The sequence below is a fragment of the Anser brachyrhynchus genome (genome assembly GCF_964034855.1).
Source record: "Anser brachyrhynchus genome assembly, chromosome: 18".
Classification (NCBI taxonomy): domain Eukaryota; kingdom Metazoa; phylum Chordata; class Aves; order Anseriformes; family Anatidae; genus Anser; species Anser brachyrhynchus.
Window position 1 is genome coordinate 5,038,935 of NC_137711.1, and position 26,236 is coordinate 5,065,170.

The 26,236-nt window shown below is 36.7% G+C and overlaps 1 protein-coding gene across 1 annotated transcript in view; it reads right to left on the minus strand.

Annotated features, from left to right (window-relative positions):
• The window catches only part of ANKFN1 (ankyrin repeat and fibronectin type III domain containing 1), a 152,351-nt gene extending 130,752 nt beyond the window's left edge, over positions 1 to 21,599 (minus strand). Inside the window, exons 1-5 of the mRNA XM_080561186.1 lie at positions 21,325 to 21,599; positions 20,100 to 20,275; positions 19,102 to 19,183; positions 15,689 to 15,755; positions 14,520 to 14,755 (exon numbers count right to left, since the gene is read on the minus strand). The gene's annotated coding sequence lies outside the window, so the exon portion shown is untranslated. The remainder of the gene's footprint in view (positions 1 to 14,519; positions 14,756 to 15,688; positions 15,756 to 19,101; positions 19,184 to 20,099; positions 20,276 to 21,324) is intronic.
• Positions 21,600 to 26,236: the final 4,637 nt, after the last annotated feature.

Sequence of the window (26,236 nt, forward strand, 5' to 3'; positions counted from 1 at the left end):
GAACTACTGTCAACAAAAACTACTATACAAGACCTAGGATAAACCACCAGGTGTCTGTTACTTTTATCTTACATTTCTTTTCCAAGGTAGGCTTGCACTGATGGGGGAGGAGAACTGTGTTTAGACAGAATCCTGGTCTTTAATGAGAACACAAATTTACCATTAAAATAACTGATGATAGCCATGCTACTTTAGATATTTTACAAACTTTCTTTGCAATAGTACTTGAAAGAGATGAAGCCATGTAATCTGGCAGGTACTTCTAGAATGAAGTTCTGGCGTTTGTCTATTCACCCTAAATAGTTCTACTGAAATCACAAGGTGGATAAATACATAAGGTCCTTTAAAATCTGAATAGAATTGTTAAAATTAAGCATTTAATGAAACTTATCAAGCAATATATAATAAAAGCTTATCTTATTTTGAGTTGCAAGTGTAAAATTTTCTGAGCTTACTGAAAAACTTTAACTAAATTCAGCGTTATCACCAATGGGATACTGCAAAACCGGACAGTTTCTGCATGCTTAGCTTTTGAACCTGTCTCTCAGAACGTTTATTCATATTAAGCCCCATTCAGGAAGTGATCTCGCTGGAAAATCTGAGCAAACAGTAGCACAGAACTTCCAGGCTAAAAAGCTAAAGAATGTTCTTTTCCCCACTTTCGTCTTCTTTTAAATGAATTTAGTGCTTGTGAATCAGATCAGCGGCCCTGAAGACTGAAGGTTACTGTGTATGCACAAGAACAGAGCCATTTTCAGTGTCCTGACACTAATGTATATTTACCCTGTGTTGCAAGTTTTACTTACCATCTTGGGCATTAATAGGACTTCTGAAACCTGCAGGTAAATAATTATGGACCACTTACTATATAGACTGTAGGAAGTCTGAAGCGGTGATAGGTGCTTCAGGACCCTGTGATAGATGTCTAAGTTCGTTGTACAGACAGCAAGCAAACAACCTGGACTCTGGACAGAAAGTTTTAGTATAGCTAGCCAAGAAAAAATAGTGAGTTAAAGGATATATTTGATAGCACCCTTGTCTAAGGGTCAGAATTGGATCTGCAATTTGGCTATGTTAGCTGCAACAGGTACATCCAAGTCAGACGCAAATGGGAAATATTCAACAGAAGCTTAATGAAAAAACCAGGGTAATGAGTGAGAATGACAGCCTTTGACTTCACACAGCATCTGGCCTCTCTGATAATATTCAGAAGGCAAAGACCACTGCCCAAAGCAGTGCTGAGCTGTGTTCTGTGGTGGTGGAAGGTGTCATGAAATAGCTGTTATATCAGAACACAGTAACAACTTTCAGTTATTTTTTTCCTTTGTGTTGTCAGTGTAAGGGGAAAAGTTACTATTCTCTTCATAGCATTGCAAGAGTAAATAAGATTATGCGAGAGTGTGTAAAGGTCATTTTAGCTGATATCTGAACAAGTATCAGTCACAATCACCAATCACCAGCCACAGTTAATTGATGTGCTAACTTATCAGCCAAGCTTTTAAATTCTCACAGCAGAAAAGAAATTGAACATCCCAAACTCAGCTGAGTACTAACTTGTAGTTCTTACTATTTGTACTGTAGCAGTAACCTTCAGTCACTAGCAATCTCAGTTTTGAGCAAGGGCACCAAACTTGAGTTAAAGCCAGCACTAGACATATCCCTGAAGAACTTCTGTCTTGTTTCTTTGATACTAGTAATGAAATAAGTCTTAGTTAAGTAACCAAATATCAGTTAATCTTGTGCTCTATACAGTAGACTAAATCCCAGTCCTAGACATATCACAGCAAGTCTTAAGGAAGCCTGTGGACATTCCAGTAGCTTGGTGAGGCAGTTAATTCAGCTCAGTTTCTCTGTTTTTCTTTCTGCAACTTTCTTACCCTGTTTGCAAGGGTAACTCATCTCATTTTCAAAAATATGAAACTCCTCCATCTCCAGTTCAAGAAGGTGTCAATGTTTCTGGACTGTGCAGCTACTTTCCTCAAGTAAAACTGAGAAAATTGGCTGCAATAATGAAGATATTTCCCTTCCCACTGCTGGTCTCTGGCAATTTCACTATACTCATATAGTCTCATGGAAGTCTTCTAAATCTCAAACGAGCTCATTGTTTTCTATTCAAAACCCTCAATTCTGCTTCTTTCTACTACAAATTTCAAAAATATTCATCTCACTCCCTTGCAAAAGAAAGAGAAAAATTGTCTGCATTTTCTTAAAGAGTAAGGATGATTGTAGGAGTCACTATGGCAGAATCAGATGCACTAAAGGAAAATGAAGGAATGCAAAACAAATAGAACACCCAAGGAGGGCAGGCCCAGTTAAATTAAATTAATTTCCACTTAATTTTCAATACAAGAAAATTATACATATTCCAAGCTTGCTAAAATTGATGGGAGTCTATCAAAAAAAGTATTTGCATTGAATCGAGAAGGCATAGATCAAATCTGTGGATACACATTGATCAATATCTGAAAACATATTAAAATTACTTCAGCCACTTGCAGCAAATTTAAATGTCTGAATAACAGCAAAGTTCAGTGATAACACCATGAGTGAAATTGTCCCAGCTCATTTGATTATTCTCTTTACAAAGAGCAAGTCTCTCATACTATATTTAAGTTTATATATAAACATACACATATGTTCAGACTAAATTTACTGTACCATACATGAGATCTCCTCACTATACCTATTTTCCATATTATCACTAAGAGCATTTCTAATGTCTACATTTGCTCTGACAACTCTGGATATCATTGTCATGTTTTCTTATGCCCTTGGGTGAGATTGATTCACACCCGTCTCTTCTGCTGCTATGAGTAAGTAAACAGCAGCCACAAAGCTGTCAATGAATTGGATTTCCTTTTCTCCTGTATGCATTTAATTTTTTATCGATGTACCTGAGATAGATTTTTTTTCAGTCATCCAACTCATGTTAATAATGTACGAACACTTGGTTCATTTTTGCAGAGTGTTTATTCCTGGTGTTGTGTTCTTTCCAATTTGATTAAGGCAGCTGAAGAACAAAATAAAGCAAATTGACTGCATTTAATCCAATAATTACAACAAATTCTTCAAATGTAAAACTTTTAGAGAAGCAAGCTTTCTGTGGGTGCTCCTACCACCAAGCACACACAGGTATACTCCTTTCTGGGTCTCATAAAGGCAAGAACTCCCAAAATTGAACTTCACCCACACCAATCAAAATGCCACTCAGCTGCTGATTGAAATATCCTTCATTCAAATCAGAGTGAGTGCCTTTAATGGCTACCCAAATGGCTGTCAAATTAAATAAGAAACAAAATGCAAATAAATTAGCATTCCTAGCTACTGATACACTATAAATATTTATGAGGAAAAAAAGATGCTGTAATTTCAAATGATACCACAGGCCTATTTTGTACAAACAGTTAAAACAGTTATACATGCAATACTGTACTTTGCAATTTTTTTCCATTTCACATCACCATAATCACCTAATAAATATTTAAATGGACCCATTTGCTGTAACTATAAAAGAACCGTGTAAACTTGTTGTCATCTAGACACATAAGCCGCAGTGGAGTCAATGAATTTCAACAGTCACTTAATATTGCAAGCCACAAGCTACCTTAAACCTGCCAGCAACTGTCTGCCAGGAAGCTACTGTAGCACCACGGCTACCTCCTCCAACCCAGGACACGAGATTCATTATGAATGCTAGCATTGCTACTCTAATTAGGCCTGGGAGAGGTTTAACAACCATGCTACAGTCTTGCTGCTGACAAATATAAAAATAAAGCCTTGTTCAAATTAGCAATGTGAAGTGAGAAGGCCTAGAAGCAGCAACTGTCTGACCAGTAGTGAAACAGTTCTAATCTATAGTGAGGTTATTTTGCTTCATAAACTGCTAGTATGTTACCTGCAGGAGGTCTCCCTGTAAAATGAATTATAGTAAGCTATATGTGATAATTAACCGTGCATTAGCAAATATCTTGAAACAGGGGGGCTCTGTTTTCTCTGTATTTTGACTAATAAAAGCATGAATTTGTTCAACAAATGATCATTTAGGTTGTGGAATGCTAAGCATATTGGAAGAACACAGTAAGCAATAGAATATTGTAGGTGGACTAACAGTTTCCTTACAAAAACAGGCTGTTTAATAGGCTGGCTCCATACTACGTTATTCACAGTACTAAAAACCACAGTGTTGGGAAGACAAATACAATATACATTTAAAATAATATAAACCTTGTACTCCTATTTACTTTAAAAATGCCATAGATGTGACAATAAAAAAAAATCCATAAGCAAACATTTATTTCAGAAAGACAAAATCCCAAATGACTCTTTCCAGAATGTAAACAGATAGTGAGACAATTGGTATGGTAATCTTCGCTAGAGGGGAAAAAATGTAGCTTGATTTAAAATAGTCTACACCATATGAATGTGAAGTGAGGAAAAAAAAATCATAATAATTTCTTATGTATACTGCTTATCACAATAAAAATAAAGTAGTACTATAATTTATTTTAGTTTCATTGACGTCTTATGAAAACATATTCGACCACAACGCTTTATTGAACTGTGACTGTACCAGCCATATTCTTGGCTGTGAATTAGGGGTCAGAGCAACTTCAGCATATACAGGTTGACAATCTGTGCCTCTTTATTCATACTGGATGGACTGGAGCTCAAGCTTGCAAACATCACAAGCTGCAACTCTTCTTACTACAAGTAATCTATTCTTACTGCAAGTAATCTACCAGCTTTAACCAGATTCTGTGTAGCAATGACTAACTGTAGGGTGGCATTATCATGGGAAAATAAGAATTCCCAGTGTTCTGGGGCTGGACTGCACAAGAAAAGACAAATTAATGAAAAACAATGTTTTAATTCGTACATATCAGCATTCAGAAGTCTCTCAAACCTTTAAAATCTTTCAAATTTTTGAAATGTTCTCTCACTAAATCTAAGATAAGGCCAAGATCAGAACAGACCTCTCAGCTGTATCTCCCCATTTCTTCCCAGCCAGCACAGCTCTCATCTGCCCTTTAACAAGGAGCACATCTGAGGTACCAGAGCTTTCACTTCAGCATGTTGGGTCTATTTCAGTGGAGGTATTGATTTCTGAGGCAGGGGCTACCCATGAGATGCCAGAATTATGAACACGTAGCAGACTTTCAGTCTTAGAGCAAGAAAAAATAATCAGAATAGTGTTTTCTGGAGAAAACTGAAAGGGCATGACTCTGCCATGCTGTGATACAGCCAAGAGTAAGAATGCTTCTTTTTTCAACATCGTCTTGATTCAACCAAAGGAGGTTGAACTGTTGTTTGCATTATATCTTCTTCCCAAACCCATCTTACACTTCAGCTCTCACCCTCAAAATGACCTAGAAAATATCTTCAGCATTTCATTAAAATTAAAATTTTAATATATTGAAGAAACCATGGACTTCACAGAAACACTAATTTTATGACACATTACAATTTTCTCAGTTAACTGCTTGGTGTAAGCTATGTAGTTGCCTGTCTCTTGATCCAGCCCACATGAACTAACAATATTGACAGCTTTTCCAGTGCCTGTCTTCCTCTACTACACAGCTACCAGACACTCTTCACTCATAGGCTATTTGGCTAATTAACAACATTAGGTTCCATCCAGAACAAGCATTGACAACCCTTTTTTTATCTTAACAATTGCCATTTCAGTTTCAGATGTAACAAATGCATTTTATAACGGAGTATTTGTCATTTATTCTGCTCAAATGGTGCCTGTTGGTCTAATAAAACACCCCATCTTTTCCTTCAAATTCAAGTCACATGGCACTATTAAAGACAGGGATATAGACTTGGATAAACAATAGACTTTATTATATTACATCATGGGCATAGAGTGGAAGGGGAAGGAATGTGGATGGCATTTTGCCTGCAAACTATCCACTTTCCCCAAGTGACCAGGACATGTCTGCTCTCTCCATTTTATATGTGCTACTTTCCACTTCTTCCCCATATCAAAGTCAATTTTCCCAAACTCTTGCAGATGCCTTTCTGCAACTAACCCATTACTTTATGTTCACACCTTTCTTCTCCTAAGACACTTCTATACTGCTTGGTATTGGCTTTCAAATATCTACAGAAATATTATTTTTGGCAGCTTGCATATGTATATATATCATATGCAAGAAACATTTTCTTTTCTTATAGTTAAATTATTGTTGCCATCAAATTATTAAAGACAGGTCTACAACATTATTTAGAAAGCATATAGAAAGAAAATATGTATATTTCTTCTATAATAATAAAAATAATTTAAAAAAATACTACAAATGAATGGCAAGCACATTTCATGAAGTTTTTTTTTTTTCTAAGAAGTTATTTCTCTCACTTATACTACAGAATGATAAAAAATTGTAAAAAACAACTTGCACTAATTTGGCTATCATTACATTCCTTCAGGAGAGTACAGAGTTTTTGTCTTAATTTCAAAAGTGATGATCATCTGAAAAAAGAGAGAAATGAGCTTCAGATTCTATGTTTTGCCTAAATCTCCTTCATAGGTTTGTGTATGACCAAGAACAATTTAAGTGCTTTTTTTTTTTTTTAAAAAAAAAAATGCTTCTCTCAGTCAACCACTTTGAGAGTGGCCACGTTTCCATAATATTGCAGTTAATCAAGTTTAAAGTCCAGTAATACCTTTAATTTTCAAAAACAAAGCCAAGAGCCTAAAAGATGTTTTTATAATTTATGCACTAACCTTCAGCTCTCTAAGGTAAATGAGAACTTTGAGAGTACTATGCTGCATTTTCTCAAGCGAATTACATTTACAGGTTTCCAGGCAGAGGGTAAGATTGCCCCCTTTTGGAATTTTTAAGCCTAGCAGTCTAAATAAAGAAAGGTGCAAAGCATTCCTGATGTCTACTCAAAATATGCATCTCATTGGGGATTATTTTTGCTTCATACTGTTGTATTCTAGTGTTATTTTGTATGTGGCTTCACATTCCTTATTAAAGAAATAGGCAAGAAAGAATTCAACTCTGCTTGCCAGCAACCACAAAAACAAAAATTCTAAAGTCAGCTAAAGGTAAACATATGGAACCCTCTAAGGAATGTGGTAGTAAAGATGGAACATATGACTTAGTTCTCCCTTTCTGTGTTCTGTAGGACAACTGTATTGGAAATTCACTTCAGAGACAGCAGTCTATAATTACCATGTAATGTAAAGTAGTATTCTCTGATAAAATCCATAAAGATCTGAGTGTTTTAACAAACAACTGTAACTACTGTAGTAGTTGCAGACAATTTAATAGCAGACTTACTTTAATAGCAAAACCACTCTGGTTATACTGAACTTTTGTTTATTTCTAAGTTGTCAGCTTTAGCACCTAAATGATAGTCTCAAAACTAATTTCATCAAGTTTACTAGTCTTTTACAGAGATGTTCATGACTACAATCAGAAAATGCACAATAATCAGGAGTCTGGATTAAAATCTGTATTTTCATGACTTTTTTTTTTTTTTTTTTTACAGTGCCATAGTGTCAAATACACCAATTAGAATTTGCTACTGAAAGCAATGAAATTTTTAAGCATTTATTACTTAGTAATATTCTGCTAATAAAATATCATTAGTCTGTTGCTTGACCAGTATCTTCTTGTAGCACCTAATTTTAGAAAACTAATCTTTTCTAATTACATTATATAGCACATTGCTATTTTTGTTTCAAAACTGAAAAATATTCTGAACTTGTTTCAGTTCAGAGGTTGTTCCACATAGCTTTGGCACTATGGGTCCTAGATCAGTATTTCTTACTTATCTTTGTGCGGCTGGAATCCTATGACCCCTATTATGTCTTACGCTTTATAAGGGTTTAATTTCAAGAACAAAGTATATTAGTATGCCTTCAACTGACAGTAACTTCTCAAGAATTTAGATGGCCACCTGACAAACAAAAGCATGGAGAGATCTCCAAATGGAGACAGATTGACAGACTGGTATAAAACAGCAATAAAATAGATATAAGAGAGCTTTAAGGAGAGCTACGTTGATGTATCTCATCACAGCTGAAACAAGACTTCTGTTCAAGCAAACTGAGAAGAGTCGACAGTCAGTAGGCCACAATACAAGAACATGAAAATACAGAATTTAAGCGTGCAATTCTGCTGAAGTTCTCATTGCCTGAGCTGTGTATGCAGTATTAAACAACACCATGCCATTCATCTGTTTCAGCACCAGGCTCCAAGGAATACTGCATTTGTTCTTCCATCCTACTACAATCACAATTATATCACCACACCTTATCACACTATTGTCTTCCAGTAAATTAAGCATAATTCAGCCAGCCAAACCAAGATTCTGTAATAACACTGGGTTATACAAAACAACATGCTTGAGCATCAGTACTGCTCTTGTACCCTGGGTACAATGTTATGGAGCAAAGTTATTGTATATATATAAAAACAACCATTATTAATATTTTTCCTATGGTTAATATTTTAGTATTCTTACTGTCTTAGATATCAAACTTAGATGTCATGCAAAGCATGTGATGAAAATGATTTTAATCATTTATGTGCACATTAGCTTTGCTTCATGGTAAATAGATTATCACGATCCTGAAGATTAGATATTGTAAATATGTATGTTTTCAGAAAAAAAAGCTGAAGGCCCAGCTTTAAGGAGTATAATTCACCATTACATAAAAAACACCAAGTGTAACAAGATGAACAGCAATGTAACTTTCCAGACTGTTTGCCCAAGTTGTTTAATGCCTTGTGTATTTCTGTTGAGGAAAAGTCAGAGTTTAAGTTGAATTATGTCCTTGCTGCTTTCAAAATACTTTAAACAGTTACTTAAACTGCAGCCAGTGTGTCATGCATTCCAATACAGAATATAAGAATCTATGCATTTAGTGTCACTTGAAGGCTTCTACTTAGAATTTTCCTTTCAGTGCCATAAAGTTAATCATAAGGAAGGAATGCACACTCTGATCATGTTAATTAGCTTGCTAAGTACAGCTTCTAAGGAGATCACTTTAATGTGTCCTTAAGGATGCTTGAAAGATGTTTTATTAAGAGAAATGCTTGGTTTGCTTTACTGACACATTCATTGGACCAAAATGTTGTCATTAAGTAATCTGTAGCTATCTTGATGTCTATATATGGAAGAGGAATACCACAGCAAAACATGCATTCTGTATTTAATACCACAGGTTTTATTTTATAGTCACTAAAAGTACTATACAAGGATAAGGATAGGAGAAGGAGAAGATTCACTGATGCTTTCAGAAATTTTAAATTTGAACTTTATAGGGCATGCTTTTTTACATATAAATGGCATGAACCACTGCTCTGGATTTGTCCACTCAATTCTGTGCTTTTATTTTACCTCTTTGCCTCTAGGGCAAAGACCTAAGGGGCACAGGAGCACAGCCAACTGCTCCCACATCTGTGCTAGAAAACTTTTGTGCAGCATGGTTCTGCCAGTTGCAGATCTGAGTCCTGCCTTCAGGGAGAGTCCCCCTTAAAAGTTTTTGGAAAGTTTACATGAAATATGTGACATATTTGTGGCTACATAGGTGACTGCAAAAAATATGTAGTTAAATCTTCACTGTCATTGTACAACTATTACAAAATATACAGGAGCTTAAGTATTGGTAATGGAGTGTAGGTGCTGGAGAAACCAGTGACCAGCAGCCCCTGGTGATCTGAACCCAGAAAAGTATGTTTTCCTACAGCTAGAGTCTACAATGCAATATTGAGCAGAAGAATCAAGCAGTCTGCTCTGTGGTCTACACAGCTCTAGTTACTAATACTGATAAATTTCAGCATAGCAAATTTTCCCTGGCAGAAGTTAATTGAGTAGGTAGTGCCTGGCACATGGGTCATGATCATGGCTAAGGATTCACGGTTCTACTGCAATTAAAATAACATTAATTGGTCAATGTGTGTAAGTCATTCCTTTCAGGCTGATCAAAAGTTTACAATATTTGAAATAATGTGAGATTTTCAAAAATGCTAAGAAATTAATGTGCAATGCCCCTCTGATACACAGTCAAGTATAGGAGTCATAAGCCACATCTACTTTGTGCAGTTCATATTCTGAGTGTCATTGACTTCATGTTTTGAGTGTCTAGGTAAGTTTACATGTCTATTCTACTCCAGTGCAGTGTTGTATAAATATACCACCTTAGGTCTCAGAAGCAGTATAATTCGTTTTAGGTCATCCTTCACATCAATGGCCTTGCTAAACAGTTACATAGAACCACCTATTATCAAAGCAAAAATATTAGAGTTTTATCTGTTTTTCCCATCCTGTAAATCATGAAGAGGCAAGAGCATTCTGTTCTTACTTTAGAAAGTCACGTTATCCTCTTAAAATACTACATAGACAAGCATACATTTTAAATCTTAAATCTTAAAAGTGCTTAAAAATTGTTAGATGCAGTAAACTTTTTAGCTGCTTCCTTAAGCCAAGAAAAAAAACGCATCATGTTTACTATGGCTTGGAAGTTTTTAGAATATGTTCTCATCTTTGCAGTGTTTTAATATAGATCCTTCCCATTTTGTCACCAACTCGTCATTATGGCTTGGGGCCTTAACATTGGCAGTCTTAGCTCAGGATACTGGGAGCTGGAGTGGGAGGTTGGTGAAAAGTCCCCACCTGCTGCTACCACCAGGCGTCCTCTGTTAATTCTTCAATAGTACGTACATTAGTAGGGTCCTACCTGTTTGTAGTTAGGTACTACTTATGCTCTTCATCCTGTTTCTGTGTTCTAAGGAATTGTGGAAGGCATCATGCTTAAAATAAACAACATCACTGCACAGCAGTTATCACAAAGGGAAGAGTGTTACTTGTAAGACAGTTAGAAATTTTTGTTTGCTTATTTGTTTAAAAGGAAAAAACTTTCTATGATAAGCGAATCGGCTGTGAAACCTGGCTGAAATGTATGCCTGGCCTGATATAATGCAACAGAATCTGAGAATTCTTAACAGAGAATTATTTGAAAATATTTGAAAAGACTCTTTGTAAGTGTAGCAGAGAATGCTTATTATGTGCTTCCATAATCACATATTTCATACAAAATTAGAGTCTGTTGAGTAAATCCCAAAACAATTTATGATTTCTCAATACAATTCCCACACTCTCTGATTGTTCTTCAGGCAACTAAAAGACCATGTAGCACAGAAACAGCTGAAGGCTGGAGAGTGTTTTCATCTGACTTACTGGTGAGGTTCCACAGTGCTTTATTTAGTTGCAGACAGAGGGAACGCTACTGGGGCCACAAACATATCCAAATGCTGCAGACCAGTTGTAAGAGATATACTAAAAGTTTTGAAAGCAATGTCATCAACACAAAGCTTTCTTGTATCTATAAAACACTAACTCAGCTATCTTGCCTGTATCTACAATCCCCCCCATTTTTTCTAACACCACTTAAAATGGTTCTAACATTGTTTGTAGCAAGTCCTTTAATCAGCTAGGTCATTTAATTAGTAAATTTGTGTTACAAAGAAGAAATTCTGTATATGTGGGAGAGGAAAATTGTATAAAGATGTCTGCATTGTTACTATGAGGTACTCTGCAGTGAAATGTCAGTTCTAAGCATTCTGATGGCATAAGAAGTGCACTAAAATAATGCACACTAACAAATGCTAACTGAATACTAGGCCAAATACGTGGCAACTTGTCAGATAAACATCAAATTTCTCCACATGCTTATGGAATGCATCATTTTAAAGAAGGACGAAGGCTATTCTTTGGTGTTAACCACTAGCAGACAAGTTTCCCTTGATTCCTAACGATTGTTAAGACAAGGCCCTTGGAGCAACACTTTTCTTAGTACCATCGTAAAACAAGTTCACTTGCAGGTGAAACACGGAAACAAATATTGTATACTTTTAATGTGAATTCACTTTATAACAGGCCTTAAACTCTGAACTGCCAATTTTTGACAATAAAGACTCCTATCTTCCTTTGAGGACTGCATTCAGGAGTTACTGAGAGGACCAATTCCATCTCAGCCAGTAAATTCTTTTGGCATCCATTCACTTTGGGAATGTAAATTCTATGACTAGGACTAAGACCTGTTAGTTGTATTTTCCTGACCAGAATCTATCCAGGTTTCAGAATATTCTACCCTATTCATTCTTCTATGCAATTCAGAAGAATTAAACTAATAGGAGTACTGACACTTCTTGAAAAAACAGTCTTTACCTGGAAGTGAATTTCGTGGATTTAGCACTGCATTAATAGAGGTTATTTATATTTTGCTCAATGGCTAATATTTAACTGAAAATCAGAGGTCAAATATCTAATATTCCACTTAGAGGATGTTGTATCTAAATTGTCTTTTAAACAGAGATAAATTTAACCTCAAAATATTATTTTTAAACAGAAGTCAAATATTGCTGCTAAACTTTTTTGAATAAATTATACAGTGGCTCAGCACTGTTTCACAAATGGTTTCCAATCACCAAAAGGGTATTTACCCTCCCCCCCACCAAAAAAAAAAAAAAAAAGTAGCTCTAATTGTTTCAAAAGAAATAAATGTTGTTCTTTACCTTTTCTCATCTTTGAATGGCCAGACATCAGTCCTGGCTGCTAAAAGAGTCAGGAGCATAAGCATGTTCCAACAGGTTTAGTGAAAGTGTAGTCATTTGTGCCAGAAACGTACACAAACACATTTAGAAATATGGTTATCCTGGGAATTGAAATGACCTCATTGAATCTTAATCCTCATTTAAAAAATAGTGCTTGGGAAATTTAATACTTCATATAATAAAGGCATTCATATTTTTATTGAAAAGTGATGAGATTATCATCTTTTCAAAGATACTGAAACCTAGATCTCTGTTTCTTAGAGTGAACCGCCATATTCCAGATGCATAATTTTTAATACTAAAATTGAGAAATTAATTAGCTCTGTAATTTCAAACTAGCTGGTCTTCCTTTAAAAATATTCCACAAAAGATTTTTGGTGCATCCATCTAATCTGATATTTCCTTTGTTATCTTGGAAGACCTGAATTTTTCACTGAATCATATGGTTGCTTCAGATTAGTGTCAACCTTAGACAAACAAACAAAAAAAAAGAATAAAATCTAAAATAAAGAGGAACTAACTAGGGAAGTTCTATGAACAATAAAGGCAAGAGATCCAAGACAGCTCCTGTGGAGATTAACAATAAAGTTTTAACCCACATCAGAAACATTTCAGTGAAGATGGAGTGTAATTGGATATGCCATTGCATTGAAAGCAAAGGAAACAGGTATTATTTCCCAAGTGAATTGCTAGCTGTTCTTCTGCCATAGATTGTATTGAATTCAGTACAAAGTTTTAGGTAAATTCTTTGGAGACTTTCTTTACCGTGTGCTTAAAACTGTCAAGCAATCTCAAATATAAGAAACCAGTACCACGCTATTGAGTATGTTGAAAGTGTACAGACAAGGATGTCATGCTACTTCCAAGACAGTCAATCAAATTGTAACATGTATATGCACAGCAAGTTTTTTCCATTAGAAACAGAAGTCTCCATGAGACTATTTAGTTACACGAATCACAATTTATCTAGAGCCTCTGACAAGATACAGTCAAATCAAATTCTCCCAAAGGAGATAGACTCATGCTAAGTTATATCACTGTTTTTCACTTCAAAAAGGCATCTTAATCAGTTTATGATACATACAAAAAATATAGGGTGGTGCAGTGCCACAGTTCCCCATAAACATTCTAAAACCAACAATTCTAAAAAACATTGCTATAGCAGGCTGTTAACTTTGAATTCATTGCTAAAGAGTGTTGTTTAGAAAATATAATGAGAAATCATTGCAGATTAATTTCAGAAAATCCAGATGACCCTTTCTTACTTTATTTTTCCTGGTGGTCTGACTTTGGTAGCAGAATGCAGAGTTCCTTAGTCTCCTATTGGCTAGAGTTGATTTGTCCTGTTCAAAACTGATCCCATGAAACAAACACATACACACCTGTTTGCTGGGAACCACACTAAACAAAAACTGTTCATAAAAATTTGTTTCAGACTGTCATAAAACTCCATGCAAACTTATTCCAGGATGACAGTTTTAGCACTGAGTTTGCTCTTGTGTGAATGCAGGTAAGTAATTGATATTAATATAGTCCCATAAGTTGACTCTTGAAGAAAACAATAGAAATGTAACTAACTCCATAAACTGAAATGAAAAAGCCAGTCTTAAATATTATGATTAGTTGCTTATAAGTATGTCCCATTGAAAGATGTTGACCACACAACCAAAGTATCAGTGTATATTTAGATCAAAATGTTTGTGTATACTTGGAAGGCAAAATAAAAGAGTTTTCTCCCCTATAAATATTTGAAATTCCACTCTTCATATAAAATATTCCATCCACATATTTAGAGAACAGGAAAGAAATAATCTGCCTACACATCACATTAAAGGAAATGCAATTTTCATTCTTCAAAGACAAAAAAAACGTGTCCAGAAATGCATATAGGAATCTGCTCATCAGATAAGTGAGCTATGTACGAAATCATTCAAAAATACTTACAGTTTCTGCAGTTCATTTTCCCCCTCACCAGATTACTCTGCTTTTCACTTCTGCTGTTATTGAAGCCTCAGCTGAAAAAAAGTTTCTTTGACAGGGATGCATTTCCTCAGAGCTGCTTTGTCTGTCTGCAATTCCCTAGATGAACACTGCTCCAATAATTTACATCACTATCGGAGTTCTGTTGCTCCCTAACACAGGCATTGCGTTGGCTCTGTCATCTCCCACTTACTGAGCTTCTGAGGGAAAGAAACAATAGATGAGAAACAGACAGCTGATAGTATCCAACTACTCAAAGAAAAGCAACCTGAGACAACGAAGTAACACATTAGACTGTAATGATATACCACAGCATGTCATCTGTCCTGCAGTGGCATTTTGAACCCCCAGAAAAAACAGCAAATATTGTTAATAAGCTAAGGGTGCATCTACACTGAAAAAGGGTTTTTGAACAGTCAGTAACATGAATATCATGGCATTCAAAAGCTGTAAGTTACTTTAAAATGATATTACATTTTAATAAAGGAAAGAAATCTCAATATCACATTATAAGAGCAGCAAAGGATGAAATAATCCTGACAGATACTATGTCTCGCTTCAGTAAGTTATATTATATTACTGATGTTAGCACCATATTACAAACAATAGCATTGTGTGAGGATCACAAGCAGTGCAACTATTTGTGTAAATCTTTTTAGAAGAAATAACAGGAAACAATTATTGTGTGCTGACAAAAGGCCACCTTATACAGCTTCTTAAATTTATTCTAGTGTATGAGAACACTTAATTACAACAACTTCTGTGGTGAAACAGGTGAACAGATGAATTGTAACATGAAGCTGGAGGACAAGCTCTCCAAAGCGAGCAGTATCCACAGGATTTGGCTATATGAATCAAAAATACATCCCACAAGCTTACTAATTTGTACAGTGGCAAATTTCAACCTATGTAAAGGAGTTCGTAGAAATTTTATCAGATAGCTAAGTTTAGGAAAGTATTTCCATTTGGGTGGAGAGTGCAGATAAGAATTTAAATCCCCATTAGAAAATAATCAATATACCAACATCTATTAACAACCACTAAACTGCTGGAAGAGGTAGTTCTGTTACTACTTTTTTAGAGTTCAGTAAAAGTCTTTTTAATAGACAAGACAAAACATTTTTTACACTTACTTACAGCCTCCTCTGGGATGGCATATACTGCTGCCGTATACTGCCAACTCATCTCCACTTCCTGACACTGTAAGTGAAAAAAAGAAAGAAATGTTAAACTGTGGTGAAAGAAAAGTTTAAGTGTCTTGATTCCTTTTTCCAAATCGGAATTTGATTGCAATACTTGAGATAACACCATTTGAATAAGAGGTCATTACTGTTTTGAATTACAATCAGCAAACTGGGATTTCTGCCCCCCACCCCCTTTGCAGAATGCACAGTATCAGAATCTTGATATTTGAAGCGTTATTATAAGGACAAAATAATCATTTAAAGACAGAAAGCACATAACAATATTAATCCAATAATATTATTAGATTTTTAAGAAATAATTCCAACACAGTCCTCCCTAAAGACAGTGCTCAGACTCTAGAAATCTTTAAGAACACAAGCAAAGGTATTATGGAGCCATAGTAGAACTACTCATTACCATGACTGTTCATATGGCTATGTTGGAGAGCAAGGAGATAAAATAATTGTGGTTATAAGGTTTTAAGCATGACCTTCTATGGAAAAGCCTACCTGTGAGGTGGTATTCTCACCCACCTGGCTAGATGGTAAGTTGGGAGAAAAGTGAAGAGAAAGGAATCTGGTGGAAATTTCATTGTATTCAACTCCCGAATGAAAGATCTACTAATGCTATGGACTTGTAGGTTCCTGGCAGGATTTCCTATGACTTTAGACAGTCCTCAGAAACAAAGGAATTACGCTATTTTTAAAGCAGCTACTGTTGATAATGGTTCCCTTTGGATCTCTGCTTTCATGTTTCAGCCCATACTGTGGCAGGGACCCTCTGCTGACACAATAAAATACTCAAGTCAATGTTTTCCTTCCCAATCTTTCAGCTGACCTAAGCAGCTCCTAAGGCTAAAACGACTCAGCATTGTAGCTAGATAACATTTTTTTCATTCCTTCCTAAAGTTCAAATAACACAGAGACAGTCTTTCAATTCTTTCATGCTCAAGCTTCAGACTCTTTGCAGCTCTCTGGCTCTCTTGAAGTACCAACAATTCAGCTTTACTAGGGTTCAGAAAAGAATGAGTCAGACATTGGCATCCAAAGAAAGCAATCGTCTCCTGCTGGGTCTGTCATTATCTAGGAAGAGTCTGACAGAAATTCTTAATTTCTGGCTCCTGTGACTTTGCCATGCAACAGTATTACTAACCAGAACTAATCTTTCCCTTTCCAGACCCCTCCTGGAAGCCCACCAGCTGCAGCAAGCACTCCAGAACTGCCTAAATGGGTTCCAAACCAGACTCATGTACTTCTTTCATTAACCCTGAAAACTCATTTTTTTCAGGGCTCACCCATAACCTAATTTTCTGAAATATTAGCAAAGTGGGTATCAGAATTAGAGAGACACTCAAATGTACTGAGATAAAACCAAAATGGATATTCTCCATTTTCTGAGTTATGCATTTAAATTGTTTCCAAATGAAGACAGGAAGTTCTGCCAGAGTTTGTTAGGTCTCACATACTCTGGACCTCATCAACACCCCCAGAGGTCTTTCACAAATTAAAAGGGGAATTAGTGAAATGCATCTGTATATACAGCACATTTATATCACCAGTCCCAACAGTCCCCCATAAACCTAGTATTTTTTGCAGAGGTAAATGTCATCCCCTGAACACCAGCAGCACCACCTTATTCAGGAGGTTGTTGCCAACATTACAAAATCCTAAATCAATCCAGCTGGAATATTTTCCCTGTCAAAAATAGCAACACTGTCTTTTTCTTAGAATTCAAAATTTCTAATGAGTTTCATGAACATCTTTCTGTTCCAGAGACAGGGAAATCAAGTCACAAGAAAGGTACTGGCTAAGCAAAAGTACCCAGTAGCTCCATGACTTGAGACAGCAACTGAACCTAAATACCTGAGATCACCACTCAGTGTCTTACAACCCATCCTATACAGGCAGCTAACACTGTTCCACATCCTGATGTAAGTTACAACTTCATCTTCAGTGGACAAGTTCAAAGCTCCAGCAGCTAATAGCTGTGTGTGTCTTTTGCATACGTTCTCACTGGCTCTCAATTATTAACTCTGCTGGAGCATCTGATCAGGGCTAGCTATTTTTGGCTGCTATTCACAGCTCCAGTTGAGTAGGCTCTGGCGAGTACACCTGGCAACACTGGCTCAGAACAACACTAACTCAGACACACAACACAAACAGGAAGAAAGGGAGAGAGAGCCTGGGTGTTATTGATATAAGATTGTATTTTTACTAGGCTAATAAATACAGTGTCTGCTCATTCCTGTGGGTGTGTGGAAATCTCATTTCACAACGTCACATTCCCGAAGAGCACAGTTGGAATAATCCAGATAATGCACTTTAAACACAACATGCATTACCTTGTCATTTTATAAATTAGACTTTGGCAGACTTAAATAAGTAGAGGAAAGTTAATCTCATGGAAACATGCTAGCTTCAATGCTGATGATAGTTCTGCCACCATCATTCCTCCTATCAAGCAAACCTAATTGCTTTGTTTTTGTGGGCTCTTAGGCAATAGCATTACTATGAGTTTGGAAAAAATAACAACACTGACTGTGCTGACTTTTGATCAATCACCACTTAGCCTTTGAACATCCGACTTTTAAGTGTCCCTTCTTTGCCAAAAAGTAATGAGCCAAAAATAAGTACCAAAGGTTGGAACCAGCTCTGTCTCAGCTGTATTCAATACCACAGTCACACTGGAGGATGAGGAAAGGGAGAAAAAGAGTGAAAGAAGAAAGCAAAGATTAGTAAAAATTGCAGTATGACTTCTTCTCCTTCATTTTTAGGTATGAGCTACTACTAGAACTGTATGAAACTCCTGGTAGCCAAAGTGCAACTAGGTAACTTTAGCTTTTATCAGTTTCAAACAGACTAAAAATTAGGAATGAACAATAAACAGCTCAGCATTTCATACACACATGGAGCTAAACAGAAAAAGAGTCGGGTAAAGAAATTAGTTTTGTATCATACAGAGTTCCAAAAAGCAGCTTCTGGAATGGCCCGAATTAGTTTTTAGTTTCCCTTTGGATCTTTTATTTTGTAGATCCTTGTGAATTTTTGTGAGACTACTGTTGCACTGAGGGCTTCTTCAGCTTCAACTGTGCAGTACAATACTGCTCCACAAGTTATAGCTTCAGATCCAACACCTGCTAGCTTGCTTTAAATGTACCATCACCTCAATCACATTAAAACTTGGATATCTGCATTCATTACCACCAACCATTTTAATTATCATAAACAGGATGCTGTTTTTTGGTTTCCTAGGATGTTGTAAAGACAAATTCATGAGATGGAGATTAGATATAAACGTCATTTCATTGTTTAATAGGCTGAGTATAGATAAAGCAATTTATGTTGCAAGCTTAGAAGCTCACTTCTTACGCTGTCTAAACTGGACATTTTGCATCTTGAAGCCAGATCCAGTCCAAAATAGTTTGATAGATAAAACACTTCATTCTGAAAAAAATATTCACAAGGCTTTTGTTTATTTATTTTTTTTCCCATTAAGTAGAAAACATACATTCTAATGTCTAAAAATATCACATGGGATTATTGAAGTAACCCAGAGGAGTATGCTTTTTAAATTGTCCAGATCTTATCAAATTCCACTACAAACATATAGATTTTTAAATTATTTTTCAGTAATATTTCAGCCTCTTCTCCATGTATTTCCCAAGATTATTTTTTTTTGGCAACAATAAATCTATTTGGTTTCCTCTTACAAAATCAGCAGAAGCACTCTCAAGACAAATTAAAGAGAACCATGCTGACTGAAGTAACACTGTCATTATCCTGCCGGTAAGCCCCTGAAACATAGAGGTTGTGGTAGAAGAAAAAAATAAAATAAAAAAATTAGTACAAGCAATGACAGAATCAACACAACTTTCAAATAGGCCAGATCAGAATAAAAATCCAAGAGGAAATTGCATCCAGTAGGATTATATTCCTGACTCATGTGAAGGTCAATACTTTCAAAGTAAATAAAAAGTCAAAAACCCTGTAGGTTTGCATTTCTTAGGTAAAAAACTTAGATCATGATCTCAGAAAGAATGGGTTAAGGTTCAATCAAAGGCTCAGAACACAAACTTGCAAAAGCCAAAAAATTCTTTTGACTTATCTAATGTTTTACTTAGGAAAAAATAAGATCATTCAGAATGTCCATTTTGTACCTACTTTCCAGATGAAGTGTCTTGCCTTTTTCTGATTGAAATTACTGTTAGATTTCCACATTCCTTTATAAATGAAAAACTTATCAAATCTCAAAAAGTATTCTACTGTGTTTTCTTTCAATACTGAAATTTGGAGATGGATTGGCTAGCCACTCTCATGTCACAGGTAACTCTTTCACAAACTGGTATGAAAAAGTACATACAGGCAATGCTACATTCCTTCCAAGCTTCTGAATGATTACATCCTTGCTGCAGTGAGAGGAAGCCATGGGACCTGAGGCCTTGGATGCTGAAGCCACCGTCAAGGTCACAGGACTGGAGAGTTACATTTGAATTGCCACTTCTAGTATTTGTCACTGTTCTGCGTTATATTATGCAGCTGTTTCAAAGAGGTATTGACATAAATATTTGCACAAACAAAATAGACATATGCATAAATATAATCTTGGTATGGGAAGCTGTCTGGATAGTTTTCTGACCACGTACTTTTTAGGCTCATTACCTCACCAAATACAGCACTGGCATTATTTGAAACAAAATTTTTAAATGTGGCCATCAAGTGGTGGAAGTTCAAAACTGCATCTTAAAATGTAAATTTGGCTCTGTCTAAACCAAATAAATGATGTAAAATCATGCCCACAATAAGCATTTTTTTTGCTATGGGAAGTATAAGCAGTATTTCATACCATATTTGGAAAAAAAAAAAAAAAGAAGAATGCAATAAGCCATTTGTGGGTATCTAAACTAGACTAAAAAAAAAATAGTTAAGTAAAGCAATCTTTATGTATCAGAGTATAAAGGCAATTACCTATGAGATAAAGTAAAAAGAAAACCTTTCCTAATAGTCCATGGTGGAAATGTTACTCCTTCCCCCAGGATATTTGCTACTAGTCTTTTTTTACAGAGGAGGAATATTGGTGTAGACAAACCAAAGCCCTGACACACTATAGCAGTTCCTTTTTCAAGATAGTGCAAAGAACTGCAAGTTGCTTCTGTATTCAAAAATCTCCCACTGAGGGCCCTGCTCATCCACAGTGACCATGGAACTAGTGATTTACAGAAAGGTAATTTTCCCATTTACGTTAATCAAGTACTTGATTGCAGTTTTAAATACATATACATTAGTATATATATATTTCCATCAACTACTCATAACTTTAATATACTGGAAAATCTATTCTAACAGAAAGATTTTATTAGTAGCATATAAAATAAAAGAGCAAAGGGAACATTTCTTATATGAAGGACGTACATGAAACTGCAAACAGCTTGTTCAGATTCCAACATTCAGCATAAAATCCAAATTGTTATGGTTATGTTTGAGTAGAGAAGGAACTTCTGGTGCAATTTATAAATTGACTACCAGTTATCCTTGTACAGCAAATTAACTACCTCATTAAATGCAGAATGAGAAGGTTACAAAAGCACCTTGGGGTGAACGCAGCTCTGGACAGGACAGGAGCCTTCCCTCAGCTGGCGGGAGAGAAGCTTTCCCTCACATGAGAGGAGAGGAGCCTTCCTTACCTCAGGTGACAGGACAGGAGCCTTTCCTCAGCTGACAGCAGAGAAGCACTCCCTCAGCTGACAGGACAGAAGCTTTCTCTCAAGTGAGAGGAGAAATTTTCCCTCAGGTGAGAGGAGAGGATCCTTCCCTCAGCTGGCAGGGGAGAATCTTTCCCTCAGGTGAGAACAGAAGTCTTCCCTCAGGTGAGAAGAGAGGAGACTTCCTTACCTCAGGTGAGAGGACAGAAGCCTTCCCTGAGGTGAGAGAAGAGAAGATTTCCCTCAGGTGAAAAGAGATCCTTCCCTCAGCTGGCAGAAGAGAAGCTTTCCGACAGGTGAGCGAGGAGAAACCCTCCCTCATGTGACAGGACAGAAGCTTTCTCTCAGCTGACAGGACAGAAGCTTTCCCTCAGGTGAGAGGAGAGGATCCTTCCCTCAGCTGACAGAAGAGAAGCCTTCCCTCAAATGGCAGGACAGAAGCCCTCCCTCAGGTGAGAGAAGAGGATCCTTCCCTCAGGTGACAGGAGCTTTCCCTCAGGTGAGCGGAGAGAAGCCCTCCCTTAGGTGTAAGAACAGGAGCTTTCCCTCAGCTGACAGGACAGAAGCCCTCAGCTGACAGGACAGAAGCTTTCCCTCAGCTGACAGGACAGAAACTTTCTCTCAGGTGAGAGGAGAGAAACTTTCTCTCAGGTGAGAGGAGAGAAACTTTCCCTCAGGTGATAGAAGATCCTTCCCTCAGCTGGCAGGAGAGAAGTTTTCCTTCAGGTGAGAGGACAGGAGCCCTCCCTCAGGAGAGAAGCCTTCCCTCAGGGAAAACCCTGAGCACTTTGGGCCAGACAGCACCTCAGCATTGTGCTGAGGACAAGCTGGGAGGAAAGAATCTGCTCTCCATGCAGAAAGGTTTGTTTATAAACTCTGCTTCTTCCACTTTTCAGAACAACTCAAGCAGATATACTCAAAAAAGCCTGGCTGACTTGGACTTTGTTTGCAGTAGTCTTTGTGCTCGATAGCAGTGCTATTATGCCCACCACCTCACCAGCCTTGTGGGGTTTACTTAGAAAATTCTTCTGTCTCGATGCTGTAGATTTTCCTGTAAATTTTATCCCTGCCAAGTTCAAAGCAAAAGCGATGCTCCCGGGGGGAAAAATCAATTGGGAAGGCCCAGAGGACTGGCAGTAGTCATGTCATATTGTACACGTACTAGCAGATTAAGAGTAGGGTCTCTCTGCTGCTTTCACATGTATTATTTTTAGATTTTTACATTTTGTGCTTTTACTTGGAGAAAAGCACTCTACCCTTTTTTCTGACTTTTCTGTAGCTTGCATGAGACTAAGGAAAAGCTCCACGCACAGTGTATTCTCATCTAGTACACAGGCTTTCTTTACAAATTAAAGTGATTTAGCATACACAGCTGAAAAGGGGGAAGAAGGGGCTGTGGTGTCAGACATGCAGTCATTGCCAAAGATTTCCTTTGCTAAACTGTTGTTTCACAGATCTGGTTGCCAACATTGCATGGAACAATGTTGGGGAGGAAGGAAATCATCCTGTTCAGCTTTTTCTGCCATTGCTTGTAAGCTGATTCCCTGGGGCTTTACAGGGGCAGATTCTACTCCAGACAAGAAGAGGCAAGTGGATATCTGCCTCCAAGCAGAGAAACCAAGGAAGAGATTTGTAGTGAATTTACTAAATACTGTAATCTATGGTAATTCATAGCTCAGAAATCAGCCTCTGATTAATTTCCCAATGTTGTTTTGCTTTCACCCCTTTTACTTTCTTTTAAACACACCTCCATCCAGATAAAAGCTTCTTTGTAGTATTTGTTTATTTAGAAATTTCAACATGTGATGAAAAACTTCAAGTGGGAGAAGCAGAACCAGCTTTGGATCTAGGCAAATTTTGCACTCACCAAAACAAGTTTGAGTCAAATTTAGTAGTGCCATATGACATGCTCTTGGGGAGTGAGAGGCTGGCTGTAGGCCCAGATCTGACAAAGATCTCTTGCACATTTTTATCTTTATCCTCTGTGAATAGTCCCAGTGATCGTTCTGTCAACCTGAAGTATTAAAAAATCATCAGGCTGGCCTGTAAGATTTAAAAGATGTGGTCTTTAAACTAAAGAACTTTTTTTTTAAGAAAAGGTATTTTTTAATTTGCTTTCTGTTTACTGAGCCTTAAGGAAACATCTGTGTCATGTTTTCCAGTCTTTTTCTGTGCAATGACAGCACTAGGAACATTTTTTCCCCAAATGAATCTGGAGGTTCTGCAGATTTATGACTTTCAGAAATGGGATTTTAGGCAGATGTCATACATTGTAAGATTCTTGATAGGAACTGAGAGAATCAGCAGCATAGCCAAAACATCACTGAGTCACTGAAGCACTTACTTAAGGCTTGCAGAATCAGGGCCTTGGATCATATCTTCTTTGAGGTAAGAATTATAATTGCAATGTGTCTAGGTGATGCACAAGCACTTATGTGTGTATATACCTTCACTCTTCTGGTAACTGACTTATGTATCTACTTCAATCTTCTCATTGCATTAATTTTGGTCCCTCACACAGCTGGTCCTCTTCAGGTACCAGTGACTTAAAGACAATGACAGGCCTATGACAGACTTTCTTACCATGTAGAAATCATGGGGGGAATGAGGAAGATGGCAGAGTCAAATTTTCCTTCATAAAGACTTTCTACATGCAGGGCAGATATCTTTTGGAAAAAGCCAGTATACCCACAGCTCTGGAAAATACTGTGGAATTTCTCCAGATAACAACCAGATAATTAAATGGTCTGTGAATGAGGACAACATAATTAGTGTGTACTTGGAAACAAGAGAGATACTGGCATTCAAAGCTTAATATTGATGTATTTTAATTAAATATTAAAGCAGCTTAGGGGCTGACCTTAAGTGCTGGCAGTGAAATAAAGCCAAATCTAAGAATGTTTGTTCTACAAGCAGCACTTAGCAGCCCCAGCTGAGATCAGCCAATACTGCTACAAGGTTGTACAAAAAGCATAAGTACATAGCTTCTGTCCCAAATGTCTTGCTGTTTTAGTGTAACAGAGTGAGTTTTACACATGGAGAAATATAGCATAGAGAAAGTGATTCGTTCCTGGTAAAACAAAGTGTTTATGAGAGAGGAGCTGAATATAAATTTCAAGACTGAAGGGTATACTTCAGCTACAAAAGCACTTTTCCTTGCCACTTTTGTGACAATTCACTTTGTTATTTTATTGTGTAATAGAAATATTTTTATTTTAGTTTCACTGAAGAGTTCAGTTAAATACATATTTACTTTTTTTTTTCCACAATTTGTCTCTATCCACTCCTGTCTTTGTCTGTGAGTCCATTTTCGTCGTTATACATGTCTATGGCAGGATGAGACTGGATTATCACAGAGTAAAACAATGCTGCTGCTAACTAGGTTGGTGCACATTTGAACATGGACAACAAATGTTGCAGGCAGGTTGAGTTTCATATATTAAAATTCCTAGCTGAACTATTAAAATCTATTTTCATAAAAAACAAATGGACAAACGGAAATGAAAGCAGGTTTGTCTGCCTTGCAAAAAACAGATAAACAGTGAAGCAGAACTCTGCCAAAAATCTCTGTTTCTATGGGCAGCGCTAGCAGATAAAGTTAATGAAGTGTCAAAATTATTCTGTGGCAGCATCTATGTCTTTCCAGACTGGAGAAAATGTATTTTCCTTTGAAAGATACTATCTTTATCCAACCTCACTCTAAGCTTAATTATTTACAGATTCTAATGACTGATTTCCCTATACTGATCCCTTCTTGCATCCACCCCTCTTTTGGGAGCAGAGTGTGAGCAAAAGTTTTCCAGCATCTTTAGGGACTCCGTGCAAGTGCAGCCCCAGCACTGTCCATAGGACTGGACAGGTCTCAGTATAAAAGTGGTTCTGTGCATTTTTCCTTCAAAAGATCCTGATTTGTTAACACTTCCTCAGGAAAAGAAAAGTTTCACTGGAATTCTTTGTAAGTTTACATGAGTCTTAACTACTCTGGATAAACTTACAGAATAAAAAATATCTGTGGGCTACAAGACGTTCCAAAGCTCATCAAACACAGAAATATCCTTTGACTGTAAGAACACTATATTGTATTATTAAATTCATAAATCACCTAATTCCTTAGCTCATTATAAATAACTTAAGAATTGTTTGGAAAAGGTGCCTGCTAGGTTAGGCAAGTGCGATAGGAATGAAAAATAAAAATATTTATAGATTTTTGGCTTCATCGGATCCCTTGCGAAGAGACCCATTCTAGGTTCTTTACAACCAATGAAAAGAAAGCCTAAACATGTTTTGAAATGCAAGTCATGGTCTCTTTCAGTATAGTCTGATCTGCGTAGACAGAACAGTCATAAATGGTTTCTGGGACAGCATATTTAGTTTAATTGCTGCTTCACTCAACAAAACCCTGATAAAATCCATAATAAGCAAAGCAACACTCCATAAGCTTTTTTATGGTTGCAATATATAAGGATCCCCATTTGTCTTGCTGGCATTATTTATATGAAACCTTCTGCTACATACAGGTTAGGGCTTAATTTCAGAATTTTATGGCCTCCCCTAACTAAACAATGCCCCATATTGTAGTCTTTTTATTAAAACAATTGGAATATGATCCCATTGTAATTTTATATAATGTACTTAAGGAATAGTTTTCTACTGTTACTGTGAGGGTGGCTATTGATTCTCACTCGCTTAGCATTCTGATGTACATATTTATATGTATACTTATGCACACTTTTAATTGGGGCCTGGCTACTTGCCAGATCAACATACTAAGGTTGATGATAAAGGGGATAAATTTTAC